The sequence below is a fragment of the Eulemur rufifrons genome, chromosome 13 (assembly GCF_041146395.1).
Source record: "Eulemur rufifrons isolate Redbay chromosome 13, OSU_ERuf_1, whole genome shotgun sequence".
Classification (NCBI taxonomy): Eukaryota; Metazoa; Chordata; class Mammalia; order Primates; family Lemuridae; genus Eulemur; species Eulemur rufifrons.
The window spans coordinates 917,152-925,159 of NC_090995.1; positions in this window are offsets into that span (position 1 = coordinate 917,152).

The window sequence follows — 8,008 nt, forward strand, 5'->3', positions numbered from 1 at the left end:
TATAATCACTGTGTATAAACCACTTATATATGAAGTAAGAAGACTAAAGGACAAACCTATCAAAAATAGCTACAACAACTTTTTGAAAGATAGACAGTATAAAATGATATGGATAGAAACAGTAAAAAGTTAAAAAGTGAGGGGAAATGGAGTTAAAGGGTAGAATTTCTCTTAGATGTCTCTTTGCTTGTTTGTTTGTTTGTAAGCAGAGTTGTCATATGCTTAAAATAATTGGTTATACAATGTTCTTTGCAAGGCTCATAGTTACCACAAATCAAAAAACCTACAACAGATACACAAAAAATAAAAAGCAACACATTAAAACATATTACCAGAGAAAATCACTTTCAACAAACAAACAAAGGAATGAAGAAAGAAAGAAAGGACCACAAAACAACCAGAAATCAAATAATAATATAGCAGCAGTAAGTCCTTACCTATCAATAATAACATTGAAAGTGAATGGACTAAATAAACTCTCCAACCACAAGACATGGAGTGGCTGAATGGATTAAAATAAAAAAGAGCCAACCATATATTGTCTGCAAGAAACACAGTTCACCTATAAAGATAGACATAGACTGAAAATAAAGGGATGGAAAAAATTGTAGAAAGAGACAAAAAAGTTATTATATAATGATAAAGGAGTCAATTCAGCAAGAGGATATAATAATTCTAAATATATATATACCCATCACTGGAGCACCCAGATACATAAAGTAAATGTTATGAGAGCTAAAGAGAAAGACAGATCCCAATACAATAATTGTTGGAGAGATCTCAACAGTACACTTTCAGTATTGGACAGATCCTTCAGAAAATCAACAAAGAAACATTAGACAACCTGCGTGATAGACCAAATGGACCCAATAGATACTTACAGAACATTTCATTCAACAGCTGCAGAGTACATGTTCTCCTCAGCTCATGGGTCATTCTCAAGGATAGCCCATACATTAGCCCACAAAACAAGTCTCAATAATTAAAAAAAAAATTGAAATCATACCAAGCATTTTCTCTGAACACAATGGAATAAAACAAGAAATCAATAATAAGAAGAATATAAGAAATATATTATACAAGCACATGGAAATTTAACGATATGCTCCTGAATAACTAGTAAGTCAATGAAGAGATTAAGAAGAAAATTTAAAATTTTCTCAAAACAAATGAAAATGAAAACAACATATCAAAACCTATGAGATATAGTAAAAACAGTAATAAGAGGAAAGTTTATAGTAATAAGTGCCTACATGAAGACAGTAGGAAAGCTTCACATATACAACCTAATGATGCATCTCAAAGACCTAGAAAAACAAGAAAAAAACCAAGCCCAAAATTCACAGAAGAAATGAAAAGAATAAAGATCAGAGCAAGAATAAATGAAATTGAAATTTTAAAAATACAAAGGATCAATGAAGCAAAAAGTTGGTTTTTTGAAAAGATAAACAAAATTAACATACTTTTAGTCAGACTAATCAAGAAAAAAAGAGAGAAGAGCCAAATAAATAAATTCAAGATGAAAATGAACACATTACATGTGATACTGCAGAAATCCAAAGGATCACTACCGACTACTATGAGCAACTACATGCCTATAAATTGGAAAGCCTAGAAGAGATGGATAAATTCCTAGACACATACAGCCTACCAAGATTGAACAAGGAAGAAATCCAAAACCTGAATAAACCAATAACAAGTAATGAGATAGAAGCAGTAATAAAAAGTCTCCCATCAAAGAAAAGTCCAAGATCCAGTGGCTTCACTGCTGAATTCCACCAAGCACTCAAAGAAGAGCTAATACTAATCCTACTGAAACTATTCCAAAAAATCAAGGAGGAAGGGATACTCCCAAACTCATTCTATGAGGCCTGTATCACCCTGATACCAGGACCAGACAAAGACACAACCACACAAAACAAAAACTGTAGGCCAATATTTCTGATGAACATAAATACAAAAATTTTCCACAAAATACAAGCAAACCAAATTTAAAAACATATTCAAAAGATTGTTCATCATGATCAAGTGAGATTCATCCCAGGGTTGCAAGGAAGTTTCCACTTACACAAATCAATCACTGTGATGCATCATATCAATAAAGGATGAAAACCATATATGATCATTTCAATTGATACTGGAAAAGCATTCAATAAAATTCATCCCTTCATGATAAAAACTCTCAAAAGAGTGGATATAGAAGGAACTTACCTCAAAATGATAAAAGGCATATTTGACAGATCCACAGCTAGTATCATACTGAAAGGGGAAAAGCTGAAAGACTTTCCTCTAAGATCTGGAACAAGAGAAAGATGCCCACTTTCACCACAGTTATTCAAAATAGTACTGGAAAATCTAGCTAGAGCAATCAGACAAGAGAAAGAAATAAAGGGCATCCAAATTGTAAAGGATGAAGTCAAATTATCCTTGTATGCAGATTATATGATCTTATATCTTATAGAAACCTAATGACTCCAAAAAAAACTATTAGAACTGATAAATAAATTCAGTAAAATTATAGGATACATAATCAATATACAAAAATCAGTAGGGCTGGGCCCGGTGGGTCATACCTGTAATCCTGGCACTCTGGGAGGCTTGGAAGGATCGCTTTAGGTCAGGAGTTCAAGACCAGTCTGAGCAAGAGCGAGATCCTGTCTCTACTAAAAAACTAGAAAAAAACTAGCTGGACACTTAAAAATATATAGAAAAAATTAGCTGGGCATGGTGGCATATGCCTGCAGTCCCAGCTACTTGGGAGGCTGAGGCAGAAGGATTGGTTAAGCCCAGGAGTTTGAGGTTGCTGTGAGCTAGGCTGATGCCACAGCACTCTAGCCTGGGCAACAGAGCGAGAGTGTTTTCTGTCTCAAGAAAAAAAAAAAAAAAAAAAAAAAAATCAGCAGCGTTTCTACATGCCAATAGTAAAAAATCTGAAAAAAGAAACCAAGAAAGTAATCCAATTTATGATAGCTACAAATGAAATAAAATACCTAGGAATAGACTTAACCAAAGAAGTGAATGGTTTCTACAATGAAAACTATAAAACATTGATGTAAGAAATTGAAGAGGACACACACAAAAAATGGAAAGATATTCCATGCTCATGAATTGGAAGAATTAACATTGTTAAAATGTCCATACTTCCCAAAGCAATGATGCAATCCTCATCAAAATACCAGTGACATTTTGCACAGAAATAGAAAGAAAAATCCTAAAATTTATATAAAACCACAAAAGACCCAGAATAGCCAAAGCTGTTCTAAGCAAAAAGAACAAAACTCGAGGAATCACATTACCTGAATTCAAATTACTACAGAGCTGTAATAACCAAAACAGAGTGGTACTAGCATAAAAACAAATACATAGACCAGTGGAACAGAATAAAGAATCCAGAAGTAAATCCACACATCTACAGTGAACTTATCTTCAGTAAAGGTGCCAAAAATATATAGTGGGGAAGTAACAGTCTAATAAATTTTGCTGGGAAAACTGAAAACTGGGTATCCCTATGCAGAAGAATGAAACTAGATCCTTATCTCTCTCCATATGCGAAGATCTAATCAAAATGGATTAAAGAGTTAAATCTAACACATGAAACTACCAAAAGAAAGTATAGGACAAACACTTCAGGACATTGGTCTGGGCAAGGCCTCCTTTCCTAATGCCCCCAAAGCACAGGCAACCAAAGCAAAATTGGACAAATGGGATCACATCAAGCTAATAATCTTCTACACAGCAAATTAATCACCAAAGGGAAGAGACAACCTATAGAATGGGAGAAAATATTTGCAAACTACCCATCTGACAAGGAAATAATAACTAGAATGTATAAGGAGCTCTAACAACTCAATAGGAAGAAATCAAATAATTGGACTAAAAATGGGCAAAGGATCTGAATAGACATTTCTCAAAAGAAGACATGCAAATGGCCAATAGGTATGTTAAAAAAATGCTCAATATCATTAGTCATCAGAGAAATGCAAATCAAAACTACTCTCACCCCAGTTAAAATGGCTTTTATCAAAAAGACAGGCAATAATGAATGCTGGTAAGGATGCGGAGAAGGGGAACTCTCACACACTGTTGGTGGAAATGTAAATTAGTGCAACCACTATGGAGAACAGTATGGAGGTTCCTCAGAAAACTAAAAATAGAACTACTATATGACCAGCAATCCCATTGCTAGATATATGTCTGAAGGAGGGGAATTCAGTATATTGAAAAGATATCTACACTGCCATGTTTGTTGCAGCACTATTTACAATAGGCAAGATTTGGAATCAACCTAAGTGTTTATAAACAGATGAATGGATAAAGAAATGGTGGTACATATACACAATAGAATATTATATAGCCACAAAAATAAAATCCTGCCATTTGCAACAACATGGATGGAACTGGAGAACATTATGTTAAGTGAAATAAGTCAAACACAGAAAGACAAATCTCACATGTTCTCATTCATATGTGGAAGGTAAATATTCAAAACAATTGATCTCATGGAGACACACAGTAGAATGCTGTTTATCAGAGGCTGGGAAGGGTAACGGGGGGGGGCAGGGATAAAGTAGAGATGGTTTATGGGTGCAAAACTATAGTTAAATAGAATGAACAATACTTGATAGCACAACAAAGTGACTATAAACAACAACAAGTTAGGATATACTTTAAAATAACTAAAAAAGTGGAATTCGATGTTCCTAACACAAAGAAATCATATAAATACCTGAGGTGATGGATACGCCAATTACCCCGATTTGATTAATTTACACTGTATGCCTGTATCAAAACATCACATGTACCCTATAAAGATATACAACTAATTTATACTCATAATAATTAAAAATTTAAAAAATTAACTAAAAATTTTCTGCACAGCAAAGGAAACAATTAACAGAGTAAACAGGCAGCCTACAGAATGGGAGAAAATATTCACAAACTATACACCCAACAAAGGACTAATTTCCAGAATCTACAAAGAACTCAAACAAAACAGCAAGAAAAAAATGACCTCATCAAAAGTGGGGGCAAAAGTCATGAGAAGATTTTTTTTTAAAAGAAGACAGACAAATGGCCAACACATATATGAAAAAAATGTTCAGTATCATTAATCATCAGGGAAATGCAAATTAAAACCACAATGAGATATCATCTAACCCCAGTGAGAATAGTTTTTATCAAAAAGTCCTAAAACAACAGATGCTGGCGTGGATGTGGAGAAAAAGGAACACTTATACACTTTCAGTGGGAATGCAAATTAGTACAACCTCTATAGAAAACAGCGTGGAGATTCCTCAAAGAGCTAAAAGTGGACCTACCATTTGATCCAGCAATCCCACTACTGGGTATCTGCCCAAAGGAACAGCAATCATGTTATCAAAAAGGCATCTGCACTTGAATGTTTATCACAGCACAATTCACAATTGCAAAGATATGGAATCAACCTAAGTATCCATCAATACATGAGTGGATAAATAAAATGTGGTATATGTATTAATATGTGACAGAGTACTATATTCAGTCATAAAAAGGCATAAAATAATGTCCTCGGCCAGGCGTGGTGGCTCACGCCTGTAATCCTAGCACTCTGGGAGGCCGAGGCGGGCAGATTGAGCTCAGGAGTTCGAGACCAGCCTGAGCAAGAGCGAGACCCCCATCTCTACTAAAAATAGAAAGAAATTATATGGACAGCTAGAAATATATAGAAAAATTAGCCAGGCATGGCGGTGCATGCCTGTAGTCCCAGCTACTTGGGAGGCTGAGGCAGGAGGATCTCTCGAGCCCAAGAGTTTGAGGTTGCTGTGAGCTAGGTTGATGCCATGGCACTCTAGTCCAGGCAACAGAGTGAGGCTCTGTCTCCAAAAAAATAAAATAAAATAAATAATGTCCTTTGCAGCAACTTGGATGGAACTGGAGACCATTATCCTAACTGAAATATCTCAGAAATGGAAAAACAAACACCACATATTCTCGTTAATAAGTAGGAGCTAAACAAGGAGTGCACAGGCACAAAAAGAAATAAAGGACATTGGAAAGTGAGAACCCGGAGGGGGGGAGGGAGCTGAGTCATAAAAACTTACCTGTCGAGTACAATGAACACTGTCCTGGTGGCTGACACACTGAAGGCCCTGGCTTCAGCATTACAGAGTGTATCCATGTAACAAAAACTTTTGTACCCCTTTAATATTTTGAAATTTAAAAAATGGGAATAAATGTAATAGTAGGTAACATCTATACAGCAAAAAAAAAAAAAAAGCACAGAATAGAAAATTTATACATAAATTTGCCAAGTGAAGCAACTAAAATTTAAGGCAATCAGAACTATGTATTACTCCTATTAAGACTGAGTCCTTTCACAGAATATATCACCAAAACTGCCAAAAGTCCTAATAACTCTGGGAAAAGATAAAATAGCTACTGTTCTAATAGCATTTTCTAGTATACTTTTACAACATAGCACGCTCCATGCCTCATTTTCAACTTTGTGATTTTAATGCTCATATTCTGAAAATTTAAACCACGCCAGTGTTTTGAGTAATTTAAATCTTGAGGGCATACTATAATGACTTATAAGAAAATAAAAATTTATTTACATTCACAATATGGTATTTTATATTCATAAGAGAATTAAATTTTAAAATATAAAATTGATTTTAATAAAAGGAACTGTTTTTGATTAGGAGGAAAACTGTTGTACCTATTCTTTTCGTGCTTTATTTATAGAATTTTCTCTAAGTGTTAAATTTAATGTTTTATATATTCATTATAGTGAAATATTCTCCTTTTTAAGGTAGTGGTACAGGTGTTGGTACTTAATTTAAATTTTAAGCTTTCTAGTTGTAAAAATTAACCTTATTAATGTCATTTAAAAATTACAACCATTTAACCATGTGTATAATATTTGAGTGGTCACAGTATTTAAACAAATAAATACAAGGCTACTGTTCCTTATAAATTTAACAAGTGTGTCTGTTTACCCATTAATTTTTTATTTTTTAAAGAATTTTTATTAAAGCAAAATTTTATAATACAAATTACATTTCCTCAGTTATCAATTCTGTTATTTAAAATAGAAGTGACATTCTGAGCTCTTCCACAGTAAAGAATTACAAAATGAAAGGAATACTTTAAATTTTTATACTTTGCTGAAAATTCTTTTTTCCAGAGTCTGTAATAAAACATTAAGATGTATTTATATTTTACTATTTGGGGGGGATTTTTTGTTTTCATATCAATAAGTAACCTAGGACTAGCATTATATTTGTTAGAGCTGACGTTTGTTTGGTACATAGGCTCAAAGTTTGCTTTTCTTTTTAAATTTATTTTATACTTTGTAACTTTTTCCATAGTATTTAAGATTTTTGATATTTAGATACATTTCTTCAGGCAGGCACGACTTCCTTTTTGTGGTCCCTGATCAATTTAAATAGTTGGAAAGCCAGTGCACTGTTAACTGCTCTCTGGGCAGCTTCTTTAGCTTTGTGGGCTTGTAGTACAACTACAGCATCATCAGCTTCATTACGGAGAGACTCTGGAGACTCAAGCATATGAAGAAGTTCTGAATTATTGATCTCCAATAACATGCCAGTGACCTTACCAGCAAGAGTAGGGTGGATGACTTGAATAAGAGGAAACAGACACTCACCCAACATTTGCTTTCACTCTTGAGGAGGGGCAGATGCCAACAAAGAATCAGTCAAAGATTCCTTGTACGTAAACAGCAGGCTGCTCTACATTAAGATGTTGGGGATTGTGAACTCCCACGACATATTTATACTGTGAGATGGTGAGAACAGTAGGAATATCTGAAGCAGCAGCAGCTGCTGCAGGATGTGGTCCCATTGTCTGTGTTGACATGTTATAACATGCTGTGTTGACAAGACTCATGGAAGCTGTGAAGAAGCTAGTCTCACGGTACTAAATGCAGCAGTCTAGGAGCGACTGGGTGGGTTTAGGTCTGGCACCCTAAGCAGTCTAGGGAGGACTTGATCTTACTTGAGTGATCTGG